Source organism: Caretta caretta, chromosome 1, assembly GCF_965140235.1.
Source record: "Caretta caretta isolate rCarCar2 chromosome 1, rCarCar1.hap1, whole genome shotgun sequence".
Lineage (NCBI taxonomy): Eukaryota > Metazoa > Chordata > Testudines > Cheloniidae > Caretta > Caretta caretta.
The window spans coordinates 185998427-186023424 of record NC_134206.1 but is presented as its reverse complement, the minus strand read 5'-3'; the positions used below and the strand labels follow the sequence as shown (position 1 = coordinate 186023424).

Here is a 24998-nt window from a genome sequence, read left to right as displayed (position 1 = left end):
TTCCACTTAAAAAAAAAAGAAAAAGAAAGATTTAATTATTGCTGCATTCAGCAGTTCTGCTAGCTGACTATTAATGACTGACATGATTTACAGAATTTTCAGCTTGAAAGTTAATGTCTGTTTCTTTCCTGAAATTAAATATGTCATGCTTTCATGTTTCATTTAGTCAGTAAAGGTGCAGTACTAAGAAGCAGCAACTGTAAACTAAGGACGGCATCAAAAAAACCAAAAAGCAGTAAGAACTTCACTGTAAATTCATCATCTGGTTTTCCTTTTTCCTACCTTCTTGTTTAAACTTCTCTTTTTGATACAATTTCTGTAGGCTGAAAGCACAGGTGAAGTTACAGCCCAGCTGTGCACCCTTTTTGTTCAATTAGAGAGATTCAGCAGCTTGGAATGAGTATATGCATTATGTTCATTTCACACACATGGCTATATACAACACAGGGATGAGTAAATAGTTTTCAAATACAAGATCAAGGACAAAGCTAATGAAGGGCAAACTTGATTTGTTACCCAAGAATATAAAAATGAAACATAAGCTCACTGAGAAGGGATAATTAAGGTACAACATCATTGTGAAGTCACATTTTCTTTGACTTGGACTAAATATAGACTCTTAAAGTCTTATGAATGTTACAGAAAGTAAGGAAAATTAGTCTCCCTTTTAACTTTTGTTTCTCATATTGGAGGCATTGATTGGTCTGGAATTCACAGCTGCCATTTCACAGCCAAGACAAGCAGCCTAAACATGGCTTAAAAAAAAAAAGTTAAGACTCCCTCTACTCAGTAATTACACTATCACCTTCTTTATTATTTTAAAAAATAGAGATTCAGAAATAAAAGTCTATTTGTGAATCAGTGTGTTACCCTAGTTATATACTAATTGTATTGACAATGATAAACTAACAATTTGAAACCAGTTTATTGTGGAAGTATTTTTTAAACTTGTAATTTTTCCTCCTTTTTCTTCTTGTAAATAGTTTTTGGTTTGTTAGTAGCTTAAGCAAATGGAGTTCACACCTTGCTCTGAACAGAATCTACATATGCTCAGTTTAGTCCAGAAACTTATCCACATACTAGTAACTCACACAGCAGCAAATATGTCAACCTGCAGAGACCTCACTATACAGACCCCAGCTTCTCTGACTTAAAGAGCCCTCACTATAGTCTTCAGTTCATTAATGAGCTACAACTGCCACAATAAGTCAACAGAAATCCATCAGCATCTTCATGCAGGGTTCCAACCTCTGCTAACAGGATGTGGTGCAAAAAATTAATTTTGTCCCCTTGTTAAACTATAAACTGAGTGTTCAATAATCCTCATTTTGCACATCAGACACTTTCCCTCTTTGTAACAGCACCACTAAATATCAAAACACACTTTGGAGACAGCCTCTGGAAAACGCCCACAAACCTAGTTTGTCTTTACTAGACTCTTCATTTAAACCACCAATCTTTGTCTTCCAATTAGGTTTCAGAGTAGCAGCCGTGTTAGTCTGTATTCGCAAAAAGAAAAGGAGTACTTGTGACACCTTAGAGACTAACCAATTTATTTGAGCATAAGCTTTCATGAGCTCTGTAGCTATAGAGCTCACGAAAGCTTATGCTCAAATAAATTGGTTAGTCTCTAAGGTGTCACAAGTACTCCTTTTCTTTTTGTCTTTCAATTAGTATTTGCATGCAAAGATAGTGGGTTCGCTAAGGCAAATTTCCTCTACAAACAGTTCAAACCATCACTGAGTTCTGTGCCAAAAGCTCATGCAGCTTAAGGAGGTAACTGAGACAGAAAATTTTGCATCACTATTTTGCCAGCTGCCAGGAAATAGCTGGCTCACAGTACATTGAACTGAACAGAGCCTTATCTACTTCACCGGGCTTTATCCAAGGAGAAGCCTTACTTTGACGTGGGAAATGGGAACAAAAATTTGAGGCCCAAGAAAATGTTACCAACACAACCTTAGATTCTTAATTTTAGAATTAAAATTGTTTCTTAAAAACCTCAAGGTTTTAGACAATGCAAGAGGAAGTAGACAGTGGTGATGATGGAGATGCCATCTTTGCCACCAGCACTTGCCAGTTTTCATGTGACTTCATAGAAAGTCCCCTGGATTCACAGCAAGATCATCTGAGGAGACGATCTGGATTGACTAACAGAAAAACAAACAAGCCTTAAATGGAATATAAACTCAAATGAGCTTGATTAACTCTGTTTAAAAAAAAAGGGGCCTTGTTCAAGAAGGGTTATTATACAATGATGTCATTAAGATGAATTCAAGGATAATTTATTTAGAAGCACACCTCAGGGAGGACAGTGGCAGACATTTCCCTTGGAATGAGGTAAAATGATTCACAGACTTAAAACACAAAACTCTCAAAGTGATCATTAAGAAGAAAAGCTTCAATGTTTTGTTAGCCTTGCAAAGTTCAACTCCTCCATTCTCCTGAGGTAAGGGTTTGTGGGAGGTTTTTTTGATGGTCAAAGCAAGCATCATTAGCTTTTGCATTATCATCATCACAGCAAGGATTGGTGAGTAAAGAGTATCTGGCATATTAAGCGTCTGTGGATGTGCAGTATGAGCAGGTTGCTTAACAGTGGAAGAGGATGAGACTACCCATTGCAGCAATGGGAGGCAGCAAGAACTTGATGTCTTTTCAAGGGACAGATCTATGTCCTATGCCAGTACATCACAGGCCTGATTTCTGCCTCCAAGCTGCAAAGTAGGATGGAGACCCAACACTGAAGGTCTGTAGGCTTGCCTGCGAGCATGCTCACCCAGTCTTTGTCTTCTCAACAGTGATGAAGAGCCAGGTATTGCTGATGTGGAAAGCTGTCCACTGGGAAATGAACTGCATCCCCCAATTTAGTCATTACAGGCTGGGTCTGAACATGTCATGGTGAAAGGCCCTGCACCACATCCACTAGTTTCCTGAACCATACAGTTACACACACACACACACACACACTCCGTTTTTTCTTTAATTAAGGACTTGTGTTTCATTTGTTGTTTTATTTTGTTGGTGTGGTGAAGGAAAAGGTTCTCTGTCCATTGCAGCCTGTGTTAAAAGCCAGCGTTCTTTCCACTGGCTGACTCGTGCACTGCTGAATTGTTTTTATTTTTCCCTTTATGTAAGCAGGCAATGCCGTGAAGGGTGATTTTAAAGTTACAGCTTCACATATTGTGACACTGAAAGAAGTATTGCAACTGTCTGTTTCTGAAAACTTACAGCTATCGGAATCATAGCCAGAAAACCTGGAACAAAATGGTTCTGTAAGATTTTTTTCTTAGTATCCTCCCATATGCAGTCCATGTACAGGAGGGATAGGGACCTACGTGCATCTCCTCCTGTGGTCAGTTCCCCAAAAAAGAAGGATGACTGTAGCAGGGGTTACTTTCTTTTCTGTACCAAGCCCCCCCCAGTTTAGGGATTGACAGTTGTTGCTGTTAATCGTGTTTTGCCTAGTTGCAGAGGAGTGCAGGGGAGTCTTCTTGCTGCTGTGTGTCAGGAGCCAGGACATACCAAGGTGTATCAAGAATCTTATTATTTTTTACACAGTTCTATTTCAAGTTTCCACATCCTGCCAGCTGCAGAGAGGTCTCCATTGATGAAAGAACACATAATCATCTTCATCCATTCTCTACAATGGATGTGTGTTATGCTGGCAAGTGACAAAAGCCCACAGATAAGTCAAAAACGTGGAGACCTGGGAGAAGGGTTGGAATCGGAGGAAAGTGGGGGGAAAGGAGGGAGAAGCATGAGCCACTATCGCAGGGATCAGGGAGAGACAGGAGAGAACATAAGGGGAAAATCAAATCAGTATCTTAGATGTCTGTATACTAATGCAAGAAGTATGGGGAATAAGCAGGAAGAACTTGAAATGCTAATTAATAAACACAGCTATGACATAGTTGGCATCACAGAGGCTTGGGATACACCACTGGAATACTGGTATAGAAGGGTACAGCTTGCTCAGGAAGGATACGCAGGGGAAAAAAGGAAGGAGGTGTTGCCTTATATATTAAAAATGTATACACTTGGACTGAGGTCGAGATGGAAATAGGAGACAGACTTGTTGAAAGTCTCTGGGTAAGGATAAAAAGGGGAAAAAACAAGGGTGATGTCATGGTTGAGTCTACTACAGACCACCAAACCAGGAAGAAGAGGATGAGGCTTTTTATAAACTAACAAAATCATCCAAAGATCACGTCATAAATATAAAGGGAAGGGCAACCACCTTTCTGTAGTCAGTGCTATAAAATCCCTCCTGGCCAGAGGCAAAACCCTTGCACCTTTAAAGGGTTAAGAAGCTAAGGTAACCCCGCTGGCACCTGACCCAAAATGACCAATAAGGGGACAAGACAAAAAAAAAAAAGAAAAGGAGTACTTGTGGCACCTTAGAGACTAACCAATTTATTTGAGCATAAGCTTTTGTGAGCTACAGTTCACTTCATCGGATGCATAAAGTGGAAAATACAGTGAGGATGTTTTTATACACACAGACCATGAAAAAATGGTAATTACCAGCAGGAGAGTGGGGTGCAAGCCTTCCAACTCCTGTAAAGTTAGTAAGTAATATAGCTAGAAAATGCATTAGATTTTCTTTTAATGGCTGGTAAAATAAGCTGTGCTGGAGGGAATGTGTATTCCTGTTTTTGTGTCTTTTTGTAACTTAAGGTTTTGCCTAGAGGGATTCTCTGTGTTTTGAATCTGATTACTCTGTAAGGTATTTACAATCCTGATTTTACAGAGGTGATTCTTTTACTTTTTCTTTGAATAAAATTCTTCTTTTAAGAACCTGATTGATTTTTCATTGTTCTCAAGATCCAAGGGTTTGGGTCTGGGTTCACCTGTACCAGTTGGTGAGGATTATTATCAAGCCTTCCCCAGGAAAGGGGGTGTAGGGCTTGGGGGGATATTTTGGAGGAAGACGTCTAAAAGTGGTCTCTTTCCCTGTTCTTTGTTTAAAACGCTTGGTGGTGGCAGCATACCGTTCAAGGACAAGTCAAAGTTTGTACTTTGGGGAAGTTTTTAACCTAAGCTGGTAAGATAAGCTTAGGGGGTCTTTCATGCAGGTCCCCACATCTGTACCCTAGAGTTCAGAGTGGGGAAGGAAACTTGACAGCACAGGACTTGGTGGTGCTGGGAGATTTCAACAACACAGCAGGGCACAGATTATCCAAACACGTTCTTGGAATGTATTGGAGACAATTTTTTATTTCAGAAGTTGGAAACAGCTACTAGGGGAAAGGTTGTTCTAGATTTGATTTTTACAAATAGGGAGGAATTGGTGAGAATTTGAAAGTGGAAGGCAGCGGGAGTGAAAGTGATCATGAAATGGTAGAGTTCATGATTCTAAGGAATGGTAGGAGGGAGAACAGCAAAATAAAGACAATGGATTTCAAGAAGGCAGACTTTAGCAAACTCAGGGAGTTGGTAGGTAAGATCCCATGGGAAGCAAGTATAAGGGGAAAAACAACTGAAGACAACTGGCAGTTTTTCAGAGAGACATTATTAAGGGCACAAGAACAAACTATCCCACTGTGTAGGAAAGATCGGAAGTATTACAAGAGACCATCCTGGCTTAACCAGAAGATCTTTAATGATCTGAAACTCAAAAAAGAGTCCTACAAAAAATGGAATGTGACAAAGGATGAATATAAACACAGCATAACACAAGTATGTAGGGACAAAATTAGAAAGGCCAAAGCACAAAACGAGATTAAACTAGCTAGAGACATAAAGAGTAACAAGAAAACATTCTACAGATACATTAGAAGCGAGAGGAAGATCAAGGACGGGATAGGCCTGTTACTCAATGAGGGGAGGAAAAACAAAAAATGTGGAAATGGCAGAAGTGCTAAATAATTCTTTGTTTCAGTTTTAAGCAAAAAGGTTAGTAGCGATTAGACGTCTCACACAGTGAATACCAGTGAAAATGAGGTAAGATCAGAGGCTAAAATAGGGAAAGAACGAGATAAAAATTACTCAGACAAGCTAGATGTCTTCAAGTCACCAGGACCTGCTGAAATATATCCTAGAATACTCAAGGAGCTGACTGAGGAGATATCTGAGCCATTAGCAATTATCTTAGAAAACTCATGGAAAATGGGAGAGATTCCAGAGGACAGGAAAAGGGCAAATCTAGTGCCAATCTCTAAATAAAGAAATAAAGACAATCTGGGGAATTACACACCAGGCAGTTTAACTTCAATACATGGAAAGATAATGGCGCAAATAATAAAGCAATCAATTTGCAAACACCAAGAAGATAATACGGTGATAAGTAACAATCAGCATGGATTTGTCAAGAACAAATCTTGTCAAACCAACTTAATAGCTTTCTTTGACAGGGTAACAAGCCTTGTGACTAGGGGGAGAAGCAGTAGATGTGGTGTATTTTTAAGTAAGGGCTTGTCTACACTGCCAACTTTTTTCGCCAAAAGGTATTTTTTGGTGACAAAACATTGGAGGTGTACACACTGCAAAGCCACTTTTTGCAACAAAAATTTTTCAGTTGCAGTGTTGTAATGAAACCCCCTTGACGAGAGAGTCATAAGGCTTTTTTACACAGAAGTTTTATCGCCATAGTGCCAGTGTAAACACAGTGATTGATTTTATCACTGTAATTGGCTTCCGGAAGGTGTCCCACAATGCCTGCCCTGACCGCTCTACTCATTGTTTTGAACTCAGTAGCCCTGCAGGCATGCACCCTTCCCCTTTCAAAACGCTTCTGACAACTGAGCGTGCTGCTCTGCTCCAGGAAACAAAGAGCAAATCATTAACCTGGAATAATTCCGCTCTCTCCCACTCTACCAACACAAGGCAGGCAGGCAGGCGTGGAGGTATGTGTGAAAGACTGCTGTGCAGAGCCAGGGAGGGAGGCGGGGGCTGATGTTGAGGGGTTGTTGCCCCCTATCCCGCCTCAGGACTGAACTTATGAGACAGCAGGCCAACACACCCACTCTCCCACAACACACACTGTGTGACAGAGAGCATGGGGGAGGGGAGGAAGAGAGCAGAGGGACAGACACTTCCCCACCTTCCCCCCACTTCAGTTGAAAAGCATCTTGCAATCTAGCAGGATGACCACGGAATGATGGGATTGAAAAGCCTGTATCATGTGATGTTGAGCTGTCCCTCCCGCCCCACTGCCCTGTGCTGCTCTTGCCCTCTGCCTTGGAGCTGGTCTCCAGAGCCTCCTGCTTGTTGTGTGAGGTGGGGGGAGGAAGAGGAGGGCTAATGTCAGGGTGTCCCCCTGCTCCTGCACCCCTGTCATAAATATGAAGGGAAGGCTAACCACCTTTAAATCCCTCCTGGCCAGAGGAAAAACCCTTTCACCTGTAAAGGGTTAAGAAGCTAAAGATAACCTCGCTCGCACCTGACCAAAATGACCAATGAGGAGACAAGATACTTTCAAAGATGGAGGTGGGGGGGGGGAAGGGGGAACAAAGGGTTCTCTGTGTGTTGCTTTTGCCGGGACCAGAGCAGGAATGCAGGTCAGAACTCCTGTAAAGAGTTAGTAAGCAATCTGGTTACATATGCATTAGATTCTGTTTTGTTTAAATGGCTGATAAAATGAGTTGTGCTGAATGGAATGTATATTCCTGTTTTTGTGTCTTTTTGTAACTTAAGGTTTAGCCTAGAGGGATTCTCTATGTTTTGAATCTGATTACCCTGTAAGGTATTTACCATCCTGATTTTACAGAGGTGATTCTTTTACTTCAATTAAAATTCTTCTTTTAAGATCCTGATTGATTTTTCATTGTTCTTAAGATCCAAGGGTTTGGGTCTATGTTCACCTGTGCAAATTGGTGAGGATTTTTATCAAGCTTTCCCCAGGAAAGGAGGTGTAGGGCTTGGGAGGATTTTGGGGAGAAAGACGTTTCCAAGTGGGCTCTTTTCCGCTTATATTTGTTAGACGATTGGTGGTGGCAGCAATAAAGTCCAGGGACAAAAGGTAAAATAGTTTGTACCTTGGGGAAGTTTTAACCTAAGGTGGTAAAAATAAGCTTAGGGGGTTTTTCATGCAGGTCCCCACATCTGTACCCTAGAGTTCAGAGTGAGGAAGGAACCTTGACATGGTGGCAGAGTGGTGGGATTAACTTGAAATCATTTTGAGATCAATTCGAGATTTTTTCAACCAGAAGCACAGATTTTAAAAAGGGAATTTTTTTTCCTTTGGGCTGCTGGAAAGCAGGTTTTAAGCTGAAAGCAATTACAGGGGTTTTTTTCCTCTGCTTGGGAGCCAGAGCAGAGACAAAAGGGAATTGTCTTTTGTGAGCTGGAGTTTTCTCTACCTAAAGGCAAGGTAGTTAACCTCCTGCAGGGAAATTCACAGACCTGAAGAAGTTTGTTTCTTTGTTTTTTTAACCTAAGAACAACTCGAGGGGTTTTCTGTCTATTTGCCCGGAGACAAAGGTGTTCGCCTACAGAAAAATCCTTAAAAAAAAAAAAACCTGACAATCACTATCAGAGAACATAGGTATCCGGTTACAGCACAACCTTTTTTTTTTTGACAAGCCAAGTTTTTGTTTGTTTGTTTGATTTCTAACTCTCGGGTGTAAAGTTAGTTAAAAACAGAGGGGCAAACATGACGTAGCCCAAGGCAGAAACAGCCAAAGAAGCTGCCCACAGGAGAGCTATGGAGACCGCGAAAGAGGCAGAAAAAAACCAAGAGGCTGCCCACAAGAGAGCTATAGCGGCAGAAGAACACCAAGAGGCTGCTCACAGGAGAGCTATGGAGGCAAGGAAAAAAGAAATGGAGGAGAGGGAAAAAGAGAGGAAACATGAACTAGAGTTGGAGAAGGTAAGGGCTTAACGGAATCTACTGGATAACCCTAACCATCCTTCCCCAACAATCCACAAATGGGAGTGACTATGTCCACAGTATGATGAATCTAGTGATATTTCTGAATATTTTCTCACCTTTGAGGGACTATGCACTCTCCATAAAATTCCTGAAGCTCACAAGATGACCACATTGGTCGCAAAATTGACTGGAAGAGCTCTGGACATATTCAATAAGATGCCTATTGATGAGGCTTCTGACTATAATAAGTTCAAGGATTTGGTTTTAAAACAATTTCAAATTACATCTGAAACGTACAGAGTAAAATTTCGAACCCTTAAAAGAGGGCCTGGGCTAAGTAATGTGGCTTATCTAAACCAGATGAAGGATCTGTTAGATAAATGGGTCCAAGGAAGGGGTGCCACTAGCTTTGATGGAATGTGTGATTTGATAGCTCAGGAGCAATTCCTGAATATGTCCAAGGAGGAAAAAAAACAGTGTTTATGGGATAAGGAAATGGACTCAGCAGAAAGTCTTGCTTCTTATGCTGATCGATATGAGCAGTCCCAGACCGCCAGAGAGGCGGGGCAAGCCGGAACAAAACGGGTGGAGGGAGGAGAGAGGAACAACCCTGGTCGCAGTTGGAGTGGATACCAGAAAGGACACCCTCAGACCACACCCTACTACCGGGGGCAGCCCAAGGCCCCAACTACACAGCAAGGAATACTCCAGACACCTTATCCTGCCACACCATTCTCCAGCAACCCACCTCGCTCCAGTGACCCGTCAGCTGGACGATGTTTTAAATGTAATGAGCCAGGGCATGTAAAGGCCAACTGCCCCAAGAATCCCAACAGATTACAGTTCATTGTACCGGAATCACACCAGAGGTCCTCAGACCCAGATACCTCCCAGATACCCTCGGAGCAGAGGGAAACTGCGAGTGTGGGCAGGAAGAAGGTCACCGCGTGGAGGGACACCAGAGCACAAGTGTCGGCTATCCATGCTTCCTTAGTGGACCCCAATTTAATAGACCCAGAGATCCGAGTGACAATTCAACCCTTCAAGTCCAACTCTTTCAATTTGCCTACAGCCAAGTTGCCTGTCCAGTACAAGGGCTGGTCAGGAGCGTGGACTTTTGCAGTATATGAGGATTATCCCATCCACGTACTGTTGGGGGAAGACTTGGCCAATCATGTGAAGCTAGCCAAGAGGGTGGGAATGGTCACCCGCAGCCAGGCTAAGCAAGCCGTCACGCCTAGCTCTGTTCCGGAAACTTCTACCAGGACCCGATCAGAGATGATGGACCCGGACCCCAGGCCAATGTCTGCAACAGCAGTGGTGGATCAAGTCCCAGAAACCCAGACAGAGCCAGTCCCAGAACCAGAACTGGCAGAACAACCAGATTCAGTGAACCTGAACCAGCAGCAGCCGATAACCCTACACAACAGGCTCAGCCAGAGTCTGAAACCCAACATAGTGCACCAGCAGAGAGCGGTTCACAGTCCACAGAAACAGCCCCATCCCCTACATCACTTCCAGAGGGACCAAGCCTAGGTACACAATCCAATGAGGAACTGATGTCTCCAGCATCAAGGGAACAGTTCCAGACCAAACAGAAAGCAGATGAACTCCTCCAGAGAGCTTGGATGGCAGCACAGAGCAACCCACTGCCTCTCAGCTCTTCTAATCGATCCAGGTTTGTTGTAGAAAGAGGACTTTTATACAAGGAAACTCTGGTGGACACCAGGAAGACTGGCATCCTCAGAGACAGTTGGTAGTTCCAACTAAGTACCGGGTAAAGTTCTTGATCTTAGCCCATGATCATCCTAGTGGCCATGCTGGTGTGAACAGGACCAAAGACCATTTGGGGAGGTCGTTCCACTGGGAGGGAATAGGCAAGGATGTTTCTACCTATGTCCGGTCTTGTGAGGTATGTTAAAGAGTGGGAACACCCCCAAGACCAGGTCAAAGCCCCTCTCCAGCCACTCCCCATCATGAAGTTCCATTTTAGCGAGTAGCTGTGGATATTCTGGGTCCTTTACCAAAAAAAAAAAAAACACCCAGAGGAAAGCAGTACATACTGACTTTCATGGATTTTGCCACCCAATGGCCGGAAGCAGTAGCTCTTAGCCCTGGTGTTGCTTAAAGTGTGTGCCAGGCACTAGCAGACATTTTTGCCAGGGTAGGTTGGCCCTCCGACATCCTCACAGATGCAGGGACTAATTTTCTGGCAGGAACTATGGAAAACCTTTGGGAAGCTCATGGGGTAAATCACTTGGTTGCCACTTCTTACCACCATCAAACAAATGGCATGGTGGAGAAGTTTAATGGAACTTTGGGGGCCATGATACGTAAATTCGTAAATGAGTACTCCAGTGATTGGGACCTAGTGTTGCAGCAGTTGCTCTTTGCCTACAGAGCTGTACCACATCCCAGTTTAGGGTTTTCACCATTTGAACTTGTATATGGCCGTGAGGTTAAGGGGCAATTACAGTTGGTGAAGCAGCAATGGGAGGGGTTAGTTCCTTCCCCAGGAACTAACATTCTGGACTTTGTAACCAACCTACAAAACACCCTCCGAACCTCTTTAGCCCTTGCTAAAGAAAACGTATAGAATGCTCAAAAAGAGCAAAAAGCCTGGTATGATAAACATGCCAGAGAGCATTCCTTCAAAGTAGGGGACCAGGTCATGGTCATAAAGGCGCTCCAGGCCCATAAAATGGAAGCGTCGTGGGAAGGGCCATTCACGGTCCAGGAGCGCCTGGGAGCTGTTAATTATCTCATAGCATTCCCCCCCTCCCTCTAAACTCCACCCTGTAGTGTTTCTCAGCAAGAAGCTGTCTGAGAGGGAAAACAACTGGTCAGTCAGTGAAAAAGAACATTACGCCATTGTCTACACTCTGGAAAAGCTACGCCCATACGTTTGGGGACGGCGTTTCCACCTGCAAACCAATCATGCTGTGCTACAGTGGCTTCATACCGCCACCAGAAATAATGAAAAACTAATTTGGTGGAGTTTAGCTCTCCAAGATTTTGATTTCGACATACAACACATCTCAGGAGCTTCTAACAAAGTGGCTGATGCACTCTCCCGTGAAAGTTTCCCAGAATCAACTGGTCCTTGAGATGTGGAAAATATTGTTAGTCTTTATATACTTGGTAGTATATTTAGAGGTGCATGTGTCTTATTAACTCTGTTTTCTCCTAGAGCTCCAGGAAGAAATCACAGCCAGCGTTTCACCCTATATGTGATTTGGGGGTGGAGGTGTCATAAATATAAAGGGAAGGCTAACCACCTTTAAATCCTTCCTGGCCAGAGGAAAAACCCTTTCACCTCTAAAGGGTTAAGAAGATCCAGGGTTCTCAACCTTTTTTCCTTCTGAGGGCTCCCTTCCACCCCACAACATGCCATAAAAACTCCATGGCCCGCCTGTGCCAAAATAGAACTGGTTTTCTGCAAATAGAAGCCAGAGCTGGCATTAGGGGTAGCAAGCCAGGCAAACCCCATGCCACGGGGCCCTGTGAAGCTAAGCTGCTCAGGCTTCAACTTCAGCCCCAGGTGGTAGGGCTCAGGGCCCTGGACTTGAGCCCCATGCAGTGGGGCTTCAGCTTACTACCCAGAGAGTCTAATGTTGGCCCTGCTTGCTGGCCCGCCTGAAACCTGCTCGCAGCCCTACTGAAGGCCCCAGATCCCTGGTTGAGAACCACTGGACTAGATTACCTCTCGAGGTCCCTTCCAGTCCTATGATTTTATGATTTGTCACATCAGCTGAAGAGAAATAACGTGGTCATCAATTAGAGTGCAGGTTCCCATCCTGCATTTAATCCAAACGTATCCACTTCCTGGGGTTTGGCTTTATGACATTTGAGTTACCAATAAATTTCAGCCTAAAGTCTCCCTAAACTGTTGCTAAGGTTTCTCTAGGGACAGTTCTCAGTTCTAGATTCTATATCCTCAGATTCAACATCACTTCTCTTCTTTTCAGAGTCTTATTGAGCCACACCTACCAGGGTAAGTTAGCAACAGTCAGCATCTCCTGGCACCTTTCCAACACCAGCTAACAGTTGGTCAACAAAAGAACCCAGCCACTCTGAAGTTTTAGGGTCAAACACAATGTCAGATGCTTGTCAAAATAATGGACTACAAACGAGTTACAAGATTGCTTAGTAAATGCCACATCATTTGTTTCATATTAAAAGCTAGCAACCAGCCAAACTTACATAGAGAATATTTAATTTAGTATAAACAAACTCAAAAAGTTTCAAGGGAGTACATCCCTATATTCAGTGCTATCATAGGGCTTGCATACGGTAATAATTCATTTAGTGTACAGACCAAAACTTGGCAATTTTTCCTTTACATGAACAGGATTCCCCACATCTTTTCAACAGAAAAGACAAGTACAACATGAACCAGAACCTGTGCCTCTGGAGTTTAAAGTATACAGTTATAACACAGCCTCTATTCCTTTAGCAAGAAAATTTTCCATTTGTTATATAATACAGCATACTTACTATAGGGATGGTGTATACTGGCCTTCAACACTGCTTAAATATAAGTGATACAATCCTCACTTAAGCCCACACAGAAGGCTTTAGAGCAGGGGTCGGCAACCTTTCAGAAGTGGTGTGCCGAGTCTTCATTTATTCACTCTAATTTAAAGGTTGCGTGCCAGTAATACATTTTAACTGTTTTAGAAGGTCTCTCTCTCTCTAAGTCTATATTATGTAACTAAACTATTGTTGTATGTAAAGTAAACAAGGTTTTAAAAATGTTTAAGAAGCTTCATTTAAAATTAAATTAAAATGCAGATCTTATCAGTTTAGTGCAGTGGTTCTTAACCCGGGGTGAACGCATCCTCTGGGGGTGCAAGATGCCCTTTCGGTGGTGCGAGACATGCGAGATTTTTTTTAGAAGGTAAATCATCAAAAACACAAATTAAGGACAGGCACATAAGTACAACTACTTTATTTCATCAAGCCTATGTATTTATTAACATTATACATTTAACGATTACTGTAATATATAAACAAAGTTTTCAAGCTAATTGCAGTGTAATTTTTAATAAGGGGTGAGAGAACATATTTTGAGAACTCCAGACCATCAGTGAGCTAAGTGGGGCTGGGTGTAGTGTATTAAATTGCTCCCCATAGGAATGTGCTACTTACAGTTTACTACTTATGGCTGCCAGTCCTGATGCTCCTAGAGGCATGGTAAGGGGACGGGGAACAGGGGTGGTTGGATAGGCATGGGAGTCCCAGGGGGCCTGTCAGGGGGGCTTGGATACAGGAGTGGGGTCCCGGGAGGGGGTCGTCAGGAGACAAGGAGCGGGGGGGGGGGGTTTGGATGGGTGGAGGGTTCTGAGGGGGGCAGTCAGGTGGGAGGGGGTGGAAGTGGGCCGGCTGTTTGGGGATGCACAGCCTTCCCTACCCTGGTGTAGCGTATTACATTTCTCACTGTAGGAATGTGCTACTTATGGTGTACTACTTATGGCTGGTTTCAGAGTAGCAGCCGTGTTAGTCTGTATTTGCAAAAAGAAAAGGAGGACTTGTGGCACCTTAGAGACTAACCAATTTATTTGAACTTAAGCTACAGCTCACTTCATCGGATGCATTTTATGTGAGCTGTAGCTCACGAAAGCTCATGCTCAAATAAACTGGTTAGTCTCTAAGGTGCCACAAGTACTCCTTTTCCACTTACGGCTGCCAGTCCTGGTGCTCCGCAAGTGGCACATTCCTACGGGGAGAAATGTAATACACTACACCAGCGGACAGAACCCCAGACCAGCGGCGGCGCCCAGGACCCTGGTTGGCAGCAGCGTTCCAGTAAAAATCGGCTCGCGTGCCACAGGTTGCCAACCCCTGCTTTAGAGTCAAGGTAGCTCAAGTGCATTCTCTATCAATGCAATCATTAAGACTCCAGGAAATCAGATAAACACATACATCCACAGCAGCTTCAATTCACCTGCCTTACCCATCCAAATTCTCTTATCAACATAAATCCCTTAGGCACACATTTAATTCCAACCACAGCTAGGTTTAGGTATATTCCCTAAATCATTATGTAGTTGTAAAGCAGACAAACTTGAGCTGTAGTTCTCACAGCCCCCAACTGAGCAAGAAGGGGAATTTGACTCCTATGTAGTCTAAGGGTCCAATCCAACAGGAGCAGGATCTATCACTTAGAAACACCTCCTGTAGGGCTGGTTGAAAATTCAATGTAAAACTATTCTTCAACAGAAAATTAGATTTTCAACTAGCTTTTGTGACTTCACCTCCCATGATGCAATGTAGCCACGATATACCTTTTCTTTTCACCAATGGGGAGACAGTGGTGCAACATGGGAGATGCAGTCTGAGCAGGAACCCCACGCTATGGAGAATGGGCCTCTCTATCTCACCTGAGCTACAGCTCCCATGAGGCAGTGTAGCAGCAATTCATAATTGAAATATTTCAGTTTTTGATTTTTCCATCAAAAACTTAAAACATTTTGGAGGAGAAAGGTTTCAGAGAGGTAGCCATGTTAGTCTGTATCAGTAAAAACATCGAGGAGTCCTTGTGGCACCTTAGAGACTAACAAATTTATTTGGGCATAAGCTTTCACGGGCTATAACCTACCTTATCAGATGCACGGAGTGGAAAATACAGTAAGCAGGATAAATACACAGCACATGAAAAGATGGGAGTTGCCTTACCAATTGGGGGGTCAGTGCTAACAAGGGCAATTCAGTTACGGTGGATGTGGGAATGGGCAACTCCCATCTTTTCATGTGCTGTATATTTATACCTGCTTACTATATTTTCCACTCCATGCATCTGATGAAGTGAGTTATAGCCCACAAAAACTTAAGCCCAAATAAATTTGTTAATCTCTAAGGTGCCACAAGGACTCCTTGTTGTTTCTTCAGTGGAGAAAAAAGTTCTGACTTATTTCCCTGCTCAGTTAGGGGCAAGGTCACCTACAGTCAGGTTTCAGCTTATTGTGAGGTCACTAACCCACCACAGTTCTTCTGAAGAACAGGGAAGTAAAGACGTAATATTTCTCCCCCCTCAAGAAAAGGAGCAATAAAGGGCCAAGCCAAACATTTTAAATGTTGTGCCACAACTGTTGGCAAATGCTGATCTTTCTTAATTGAGGTTAATGCAGGAAAAAGAGAGAGAATAGACTTTAGAGGCTTCACAGCATCCCACAGATTCCAATAGTTAGTTCCCTCTGGGGGTAATTTTAAGGACGCAGAGGCACTGCTGTTGGAGTGGATTCACAGTTAAATGGGATTGGCAGAGGAGGGGGAAGAAGAGGCTAGATTTGATTACATTTTTATTTCATCCCAAATCAAGTTTGGGGGAAGGTGGTGATGGTGGCGGGGGGGGGTTGGTTTGCTCTCTCAGAAGTGCTTTGCAGACTGGAAATATTTAACCACTAAAAACACAGTCTTTTCTCTCTTCTCCCCTGTGTCCAGTTTTGTTATTGCAGTACCAGCAGCAGTTTCCCTATATTAGGAAAACTAATGAAAAAAATCCTTGTGGCAAATCTGGCTATTCTGTGGCTAACAGGAAGAATATTACCAGCAGGGTGGACTTTGTCTTTTTCCTCTCCTTCCTTCTTTGATTTCCTTCCTGCTCTCTCCTAATCCCTAGTTGTTCTGAAGAAACTTAAGAATTCTGAAGTTTTGGTGACTTTTTGCTCATTCATTTATCAGTTTGTTCCAGCACTACTTCTTTGGACCCCTGAACCCTGATAATGCCTCATCTTTGCTCCCTGAAGAGAACAGCTATCTTCTCAACATTCTCTGTGGCGAAGACTAATTTCTTAACCATTTAGCTCCTTTGCCATATCCTTCTTGCTCTCTGGTGAGCCAGCAGAACCACTGAGTCTCCTGTAGGTTTCCTGCTTCTTATATATTGATATTCATGGTAAATAGGCCCAATGGCCTGTGATGGGATATTAGATGGGGTGGGATCTGAGTTACCCAGGAAAGAATTTTCTGTAGTATCTGGCTGATGAATCTTACCCATATGCTCAGGGTTTAGCTGATCACCATATTTGGGGTCGGGAAGGAATTTTCCTCCAGGGCAGATTGGAAGAGGCCCTGGAGGTTTTTCGCCTTCCTCTGTAGCATGGGGCACGGGTCACTTGCTGGAGGATTCTCTGCTCCTTGAAGTCTTTAAACTACGATTTGAGGACTTCAAATAGCCCAGATATAGGTGTGAGGTTTTTTGCAGGAGTGGTGGGTGAAATTCTGTGGCCTGCGTTGTGCAGGAAGTCAGACTAGATGATCATAATGGTCCCTTCTGACCTAAATATCTATGAATCATTGCCAAGTTTCCATTATCAAAGAAGGACAAATTTATCATAGAACTGGAAGGGACCTAAAGAGGTCATCTAGTCCAGTCCCCTGCACTCGTGGCAAGACTAAGTATTATCTAGACCATCCTTAAGTGTAAGCAGCCATAACTCCACTAATTATAATGGAACTGCATGTTCTTACACATGGGGTGAATTTGCATCAGACTACTCAAAGATCATCTTTGGAGGAATTATCCAGGAGCTTGCCAAGGCAGCCATTTCTCACTGTGATAAGTCATATCTGCAACTTGGGCTGCTTGCCTTTCAAACACAAGTTTTGAAATTCATCTTGCATTTTGATGATTAAAAACAGTGCTTAAACACATTCAGCAAGGTGTGGTGCAGATGTATTTTACAAAAAGGCAGCATTGCAATGAGAGTTGTGCCAAAATTCTCTCATTCATAAGTGAAGCCAGTGTCTTTGGGTTTGTCCACAGGAAGACTTAGTGCTTGGCAAGCTAGGGTGTAAATCTACAACATACTAACCTGAAGCAGCAGTACATCAAAGAGCACTAGGGAACCTTTGGTGCATGATAGCAGGATCCACATGCCCTGTTGGTGCCTGGCTACCTAGTGCACTGTAGATTTACACCCCCTGGTTACAACACATTAACTTGCCATGTGGACAAGCCCTTGAAGTCCTTGGGGAGCTCCCCTTTGAGTGCCAAGTTTCTGGTATTTCGCAATAGGAAAAAGCCACGTTTGATATTAAAAGCTGTTTAGCCTCCTGTGGGCTCACATACTTCATCTGCTGGTGGAAAGACTACATATGTGCAGACACACAGATGCACAACTGTAAAAGACAACAATATCATCCATTGTCAACTTCTAACTAAGCTTTGTATCACCTCTTGGGTACTGCACCATACTCCCAAATGGTGATCTGACATAACTATACAATAGGCAATGGAAAACTCAGAGGTGTCAGAGCAGGATACTCTATCTTCCAACCTTTTGGGGCCAGACTTATGAAGCTTGGAAGGTCCATGGCTCACGTGCGCATTTCTTCAAGGAGACGAAGAACAGGGGAATTAAAGAGAAATAGCCATCCATTCCCTCCAATAGAGGTTTGCAGCTCTCACGTATGCAACACTTAAATTTATATTTTGAAGGGCAAACACTTGTAGAATGTCTTCATTTTGGATTATAACTATAATACAAATGAAGAGTGCTCGGCACATCAGGAGCAGCAGCCTTATTCAACCATCTTACTAAGCCTACCAAATGCCAGTTGAAGGGCAGCCCTGCTTTATTGTTGCATAATGATTTCTACTGTTTTATTTCTACATTGTGTTTGCAGATTATAAATAGCAATATTATGTCTGATACATATAATTAGCTTGAAAATAATAGAACCAGGAGGCAGAGAAATGTAATATTTAGGTAGAATAGCTCATAACCAATTTCTCTTTAATAGAGTAGTTGCAGGATAATGCTGAGGAATCCTTCCTGCTAAGCACCACTGTGACATAAATGAGCATTCTTCTAGAATTACCATAACTGCTGAAGCTTCAATTAGAGATTCCATAACCTTTGTTTGCCCGAGTAAATTACCCATACAACCTGCAGGCAAGAATAAAGATTTTAAAATAAATAAGTCTAATGCACAAGAAGCCATGAGATGCCACCCACCAAATAATAAAATTGCATTTTTATAAGGTTAAGTCTGGTACCTAATGTCAGTCATTTGGGTGGATAATAATACAAGTTACTTCAGGCAGTTTAGATGGTGCCCTGTGGGATAACTAACAACTGGCGATCTAGTCCTTTAAAAAGAAAAAAAAAAAAGAGTGTTGAAAGTAGTTTCAGGTACAACACCCATCCATAAAAGTAGGTTTCTTTTTGGTTTTGCCACCATGTTGTTTTCATCTCTCCCCTGTTGCTAGGTGAAAGGTTCATAAAGAACCAGTTAAATAGACTATAGTGAAACCAGCTGTAGAGAAGTGTTGTAAAATGGACACAACAAAACTGAAAAAAAGGCTTCTACTCTTTCAGTTATAGTAATCTTAGATGTTGCCATTTTTAAAAATGGCATGTTAATCAGGGCTTGAATTCTCAAAGTATTTCCCAGCACTGCTGGGGCTTGGGGTTTCAGCCCCGCATGGGGCTGCCGGAGCTTCCCAAGGTTTGAAAATATTTACCAGAGCTCTGCTCCAGATGGATCCGGCTGAATTTAAGCCCTGATGTTAATAAATTTACAAAGAAGTTTTCTATTTAATTAACTTTAAATTTCACAAAACAAACAGTAGTATGACACACATTGGTGCGGACACAACTGCTGATTATAACTGGCTGAAAAAGTGTCATATGGCATGCCCCTCCCCCGCCACATAGACAGTGCTATGTCAACAGCAGAGCTTCTCCTGTCGACATAATCCACCTCCCCGAGAGGTGGTAGCTAACTCCACTGACAGGAGAAGGTCTCCAGTCTGCATACTAGTATCTTCACTAAAGCGCTGCAGCTGCTTTGCTGTAGCACTGTACAGGAAGACAAGCCCTTAATCAGAGTGTCACAGCTAAATACACAGTGGAGCAGACTGTTTAGCATAAGCTGAAGTGGCCTATTAACACCCCTCCAGTCATTCCAAAAGAGGAGCATGGGAGCTTAAATTCATAACTTTGCTAGATACTAAAAATCAGGGACTAAATAAGCAGTGGTCTCAAGTTGGGGTGAAGGAGGTCTAGGTTGGATATTAGGAAAAACTTTTTCACTAGGAGGGTGGTGAAGCACTGGAGTGGGTTACCTAGGGAGGCGGTGGAATCTCCATCCTGAGAGGTTTTGAAGGCCCAGCTTGACAAAGCCCTGGCTGGGATGATTTAGTTGGGGGTTGGTCCCGCTTTGAGCAGGGGGTTGGACTAGATGACCCTCTGAGGTCTCATCCAACCCTAATCTTCTATGAATAGAGACACTGGACTTATGGTTTATTACAACAATCTGTAACTGACTAACAAACCCCAGAGCTCCTTCCCCAGCCCTCTTCCTTTCCTCCTTATGACTGGAGGGGTGTTAATGGGACTGTTCAAGGTGAAATGGCCCTTGAAACATGTGTTAACTACTTATGCTAAACAATCTGTTCCAGCTTGTATTGAGCCGTGTCACTCTGATTAAGTTTCCGAGACCTGAGGAAGAGCTCAGTATAGCTCAAAAGCTTGTCTCTCTCACCAACAGAACTTGGTCCTATAAAAGATATTACCTCACCCACCTTGGCCTTGTCTACATTACAAAGTTTTGTCAACAAAAGTTATGCCGCTTTAACTAAAGCATTTTAATTAAAACCGCTGTTGCACATCCACACTAACTCCTTGTGTTGGCAGAGTGCATCAACACTGGCCACAGGGTGCTTTGGGAACGGTTTGCAATGCCTCATGGAGCAGGTACAGCATCACATTATGCAGGTTTCTCAATCCCATCATTCCACTTTTTCAGCTGAAGGGGCTGGGGAGGGGAGAAGGAGAGGAGAGTGGTGTCTGGGGGAGAAAGCAGGCTGACCACCCTATCCTGAGGCAGCAGGAGGGTCAGCCCCCGGCTCTGCTCAGCACAGCAGTCTCTCCTGAAACAACCCGCTCTGCCTGCCTGCCTATGGTTCTGTGATTCCCCTCGAGTTCTCCCACAGCCTTCTCAGCTGCCAGGAGCAGCATCTTGAGCAGCTCTGAGCTTTCTGTGCTGAGGAATCGCAAAGCGGCACACTCGCCCATGAGGAGACTTAACTCCAGAGGCCTGGAAGGGGCATGAGGGCATTACTGGGAAAAGTGCACCTTTCTATTCCTGGAAAACAGTGAAAGCAGGTGAATGAGCCATTGGGGGAGGCTAGCCCCCATCCCTCACCGGAGCCAAGCGTGCACACATACACACACACACCCCATGGCCGCCGGATCCCCATGCGCCCCCAGCCCCGGAGCACCAGGCAGGCAGAGTGGTCCCAGCACCCCCAACCCTGGAGCACCGGGTGGGCAGCATGACTTGGCTCCAGTCCCAGCACCTCCTGCCCTGGGCCTTACGAGCACTGGCCCCAGCCTGCCTGCCCTAGCCTCTCTGCCACAGAAGAGCAGGAAGGGAACTGGAAGCAGGCAGCAGGGGATCTGGGGGTGGAGCGTGGGCAGGGCCGCACCAGGCTGTTCGAGGAGGCACAGCCTCTCCTGTACTAGGATACCCACTGCCCACGAGTGAAGGAGTCACAGCCCTAACCTCGCCCATCCAGCAATACCCACCTCAAGTCACTAGTGCTACCCACCTCAGTCCTTCAGCCCTCAGAAGGGAGAGCTAGATTACACCCAGTCCCTATGTTGTGGAAAATGAGTCACACCATTGGTTTGGTCCAAACAGTCTGAGGTCCTTTATTGAATACAAGCATGCAGGTAGAAGGAGACAGAGATGGTCACATGCGGGTGCCACCTTGGTCTCTCTCTGCCCTACCCCTATAATACCAGACTTCTATAGGTCCAAATTCAAGCATTATTAATAAAGCTTTATAAAGGAATGAATGGAAGGGCAGTTTCATAAGTAGCACAGTGCTGACGCACCGTGTTATTATTAAGATCTTATCAAGATCTGCGGTTTACTGTGGCAGTGTTTTGACTACGGACTTTTGCGGGGTGGACGGTGCCTATAATGGACAGCTAGGGACTTTTGGTTCTTTTCTAGTTAGAGATTGGCCTAGTCCATTATCTGGGTCAAGTGCCACAGCCTAGCACACGTAAATGCTTTATCTTAAGCCAGGTCTTACAGGATACAGGCCTGTAGGCCTCTTGCGTTACAGCTCTTGCATATGTTGCATACAGTGCATAGATTTTGACGCAGAATGGGATGGGGTCAGTTTCAACAGCAAGGTTAACATCAATTTCCCCCACACCTCCACGGAGGGAGAATCAACTTCCTACACTTCCCTCTCTAACACACCCATGCAGAGGGACGCATAATTCAGCCCTCAATATACATGTAACAGTGACATATGTGGTGATTCTTGTTTTGGAGAACAAAACGACTTTACCACCTGGGTCAATAGATCTGGATATTCAGCTCAACATCTACTACTTATTCCATGCTGCATCATTGCTTATTCTCTATTTTTAACAATAAGGGGGCAAGTGATGGGTGAACAACAAAAGCTTCTTAAGATATGCTTGTATTTGAACCTACTTGGTTTAAATAGCTATAGGTTCCAATATAAGCATAAGGATGGCTGTCCATGTTTCCAGTCCTCCATGGTCTGGATATTGGGTTGGAAACCTCCCAAGTACATACTCTTAACAAGGCTGCCAATGATCCTGGGCTCCATTCAGGTTACAAAGATCAAAAATAGATTTTCTTGTAGTTCTTTTCCTCCCAAGTGAAGAGATACAGCGCTTTTAAACTAATAGTCTTGTTCTTTAAAGTAATTTTTTGTAACAGGTTACCACTCCCAGTGCATGACCGGGATAAGACTATGAAGAGTTCAAAGTTCTAAGAAATCAGAGTGTGTAACAAGACAAGGATATACCCGAGAAAGAATACAAGGAATATTTAACATCTCCCAAAACAGGATACTCATACTCTATAGAAAGGCATGTTATGCCCAATCCAGTAAGGCCCTCGACCACTATAAACTTGCACCTAACAGCCATTGCATATAGTTCCTAACTTCTGCATTCCTGAATTCCTTTTCTCAGAGGAAACTCCACAGGAACATGAAGTTGGAGGCAGATTTCATTATGATTCTGAACCTTAAATGGAATCCAGCTACTTATAGTGTGGAGGAATACCATTTACATTGTAAGCTGTTTTGGGCAGGGACTCTCATTATTCTGTGTTTGTACAGTACCTAACACAATGGAGTCTGATCCATGACTGAAGCTTCTTAACACTATGATAATGCAAACAATTTGATTTGTTTGGGATGATTTTGTAAATCAGTGGAGGATTCACAAACAGAATTAAGATGAAAGATTATGATTTACCATTGTGAAGACTCAAAATTTACTTGCACTTCAGATGAAATTTTTTATATGAAATCACACACACTGAGACCTACAAAAATCCATCTGCACTGTATACACAAATATCTATGGTATGTGTATATCACGCAAACACAAAAACAATGTAGGGGGGAAACAAAACTTCCTTACCAGATCAAATCTGACCCAAATTTAAACTCATTAAAACAAGCTATACAAAAACTTAAGAACTATATATAATGTTTCCAAAACATGTTTTTAAAAAACAAGCTTTTATTAGAATATTTTTAAACACACATTTTCCTGCTGTGATTGGGATCTAAACATTAGTTTATTGTGCTAGAGCAGGAGCACATTAAAACGTGAAACTAACTAAAACCAAGCTGTGACCAAAATGAAATTAAGCTAAATTTTACACTTCACTTAGTTTGAACAAGTATACAACAAAGCAAACAGTGAAAAGCCAACTAGAGCTACAGTTTTAATAATTTAAGATAGTTCCTATGTTTCAAATACTATATTTGTAAGTATTTTCCCCCCGAATATACAGGCATCAATCTATAGAGAAATTAGAGACACAGACGACTAAATTTTAATTTCCCCCATGCAGTTTATTTTCCTTTGCATTTCATGAGGAGTTAGCCAGAAATCCGAACACAGACGGGAGAAAGGGCGAGATGAATTAACTCAGTATTAAACTAGTTCTTATAGCCCCTGAGAGGCAGCAGCACACTCAGGCTCCGCTATTGTATGCAACAGCTGAAATGCGGATTGTCCCTGCAGGAGGCACAGCGGGCTGCCCTGCTTCCGAGTACACAGAGCGCAAGATAAGCGGCATAGACGGAGAAGGCTCGAGACCACCACGTTCCCAAGCAGCAGCAACTTTTCGTTTAGATTCAGAGCAAGGGGGTTTGGTGGAGATTAAAGGCTCGCCAGCAAGACTCCGATACCAAGAAGTGGGAAGGAAAATCTCTTCAATTAGAGTCTTCTCCTTCACTCACCCTCGCTCTCCTACTAGATAAACGGGGGAGGGGTTCAAACGGTGTTAGAAACATTATGGATTTCTTGTTGTAAATGGCACACGAAGGTAACGGTGCACAAATGCACTTCGCCCTCCACGCTGCTCGTGCACTGATCTCCCGGCACGCAATGAGTAACGGAAGGCAGGCAGAAACAAGAACCCGACCGTTTGCAGAGGCGAGTGGCTTGCACGTCTGCCGGTATAACCGAGGGGCATGCAAGCCAGCCCATGTGGGCGCAGAAGGAGCCAGGAGCCCAGCGCCCGCGCTCCACCGCCCCCCAGCCAGACCAGGAGCCCCTCTCACGCCAGGGCTGGCTGCACTTCAAAGCAAACCGGCTCTCACCTGTGCTGCGGGACACCCGCGTCCTCCTCTGCTTCCCGCCAGCTCCCGGGAGCGGAGCGGGGCGGGGCGCTCGTCTAGGCTGCGGAGCCCCTTTGGATGGCAAGGGGAGCAAAGTGCGGCCGCCGCGGCTCTGAGTCTGGACGGGGGCTGAGTCTGCAAGCGGCGGCGGCTGCTCAGGAAGGAGGCGGAGGCTGCTGCTCTGATCGGCTGCTGTCGGGGGGAGGCCTGGAGCTCTTCATCCGCCCACCGCTCCTTACAGCCAGCGGGAGCGGGGACAGCAGCCCCCTGCCTGCCGAGCACCCGGGCTCTCCCACCCCGGTGAAGGGGGGCCCTTTCCCCCACCTGGCCACCCCGCCCTTTCCGAGCCGTTCCCCCTTCCCGCCCTTTATTATTCACTCTCACACACACACAGTTCCCTTCCACCGAGCCGGTCCCCAGCTCTTCCCCCTTTAGTTTGTTCCTCTCCTTTTGCCATGCGTTGCTTCCTTCCGCTGCTAATCTTCCCTGCCCCCTTTTCTTTGTGGAGTTCCCCACTCCCTGTCCAGCCAGAGGAGTTGGTCC

The 24998-nt window shown here is 44.0% G+C and overlaps 1 protein-coding gene across 6 annotated transcripts in view; it reads right to left on the bottom strand.

Annotated features, from left to right (window-relative positions):
- The window catches only part of HTR1F (5-hydroxytryptamine receptor 1F), a 226172-nt gene extending 201402 nt beyond the window's left edge, over positions 1-24770 (bottom strand). For all 6 annotated transcript variants that reach the window (XR_012664343.1, XR_012664342.1, XR_012664348.1 and 3 more), the window contains exon 1: positions 24438-24770. The gene's annotated coding sequence lies outside the window, so the exon portion shown is untranslated. The remainder of the gene's footprint in view (positions 1-24437) is intronic.
- Positions 24771-24998: the final 228 nt, after the last annotated feature.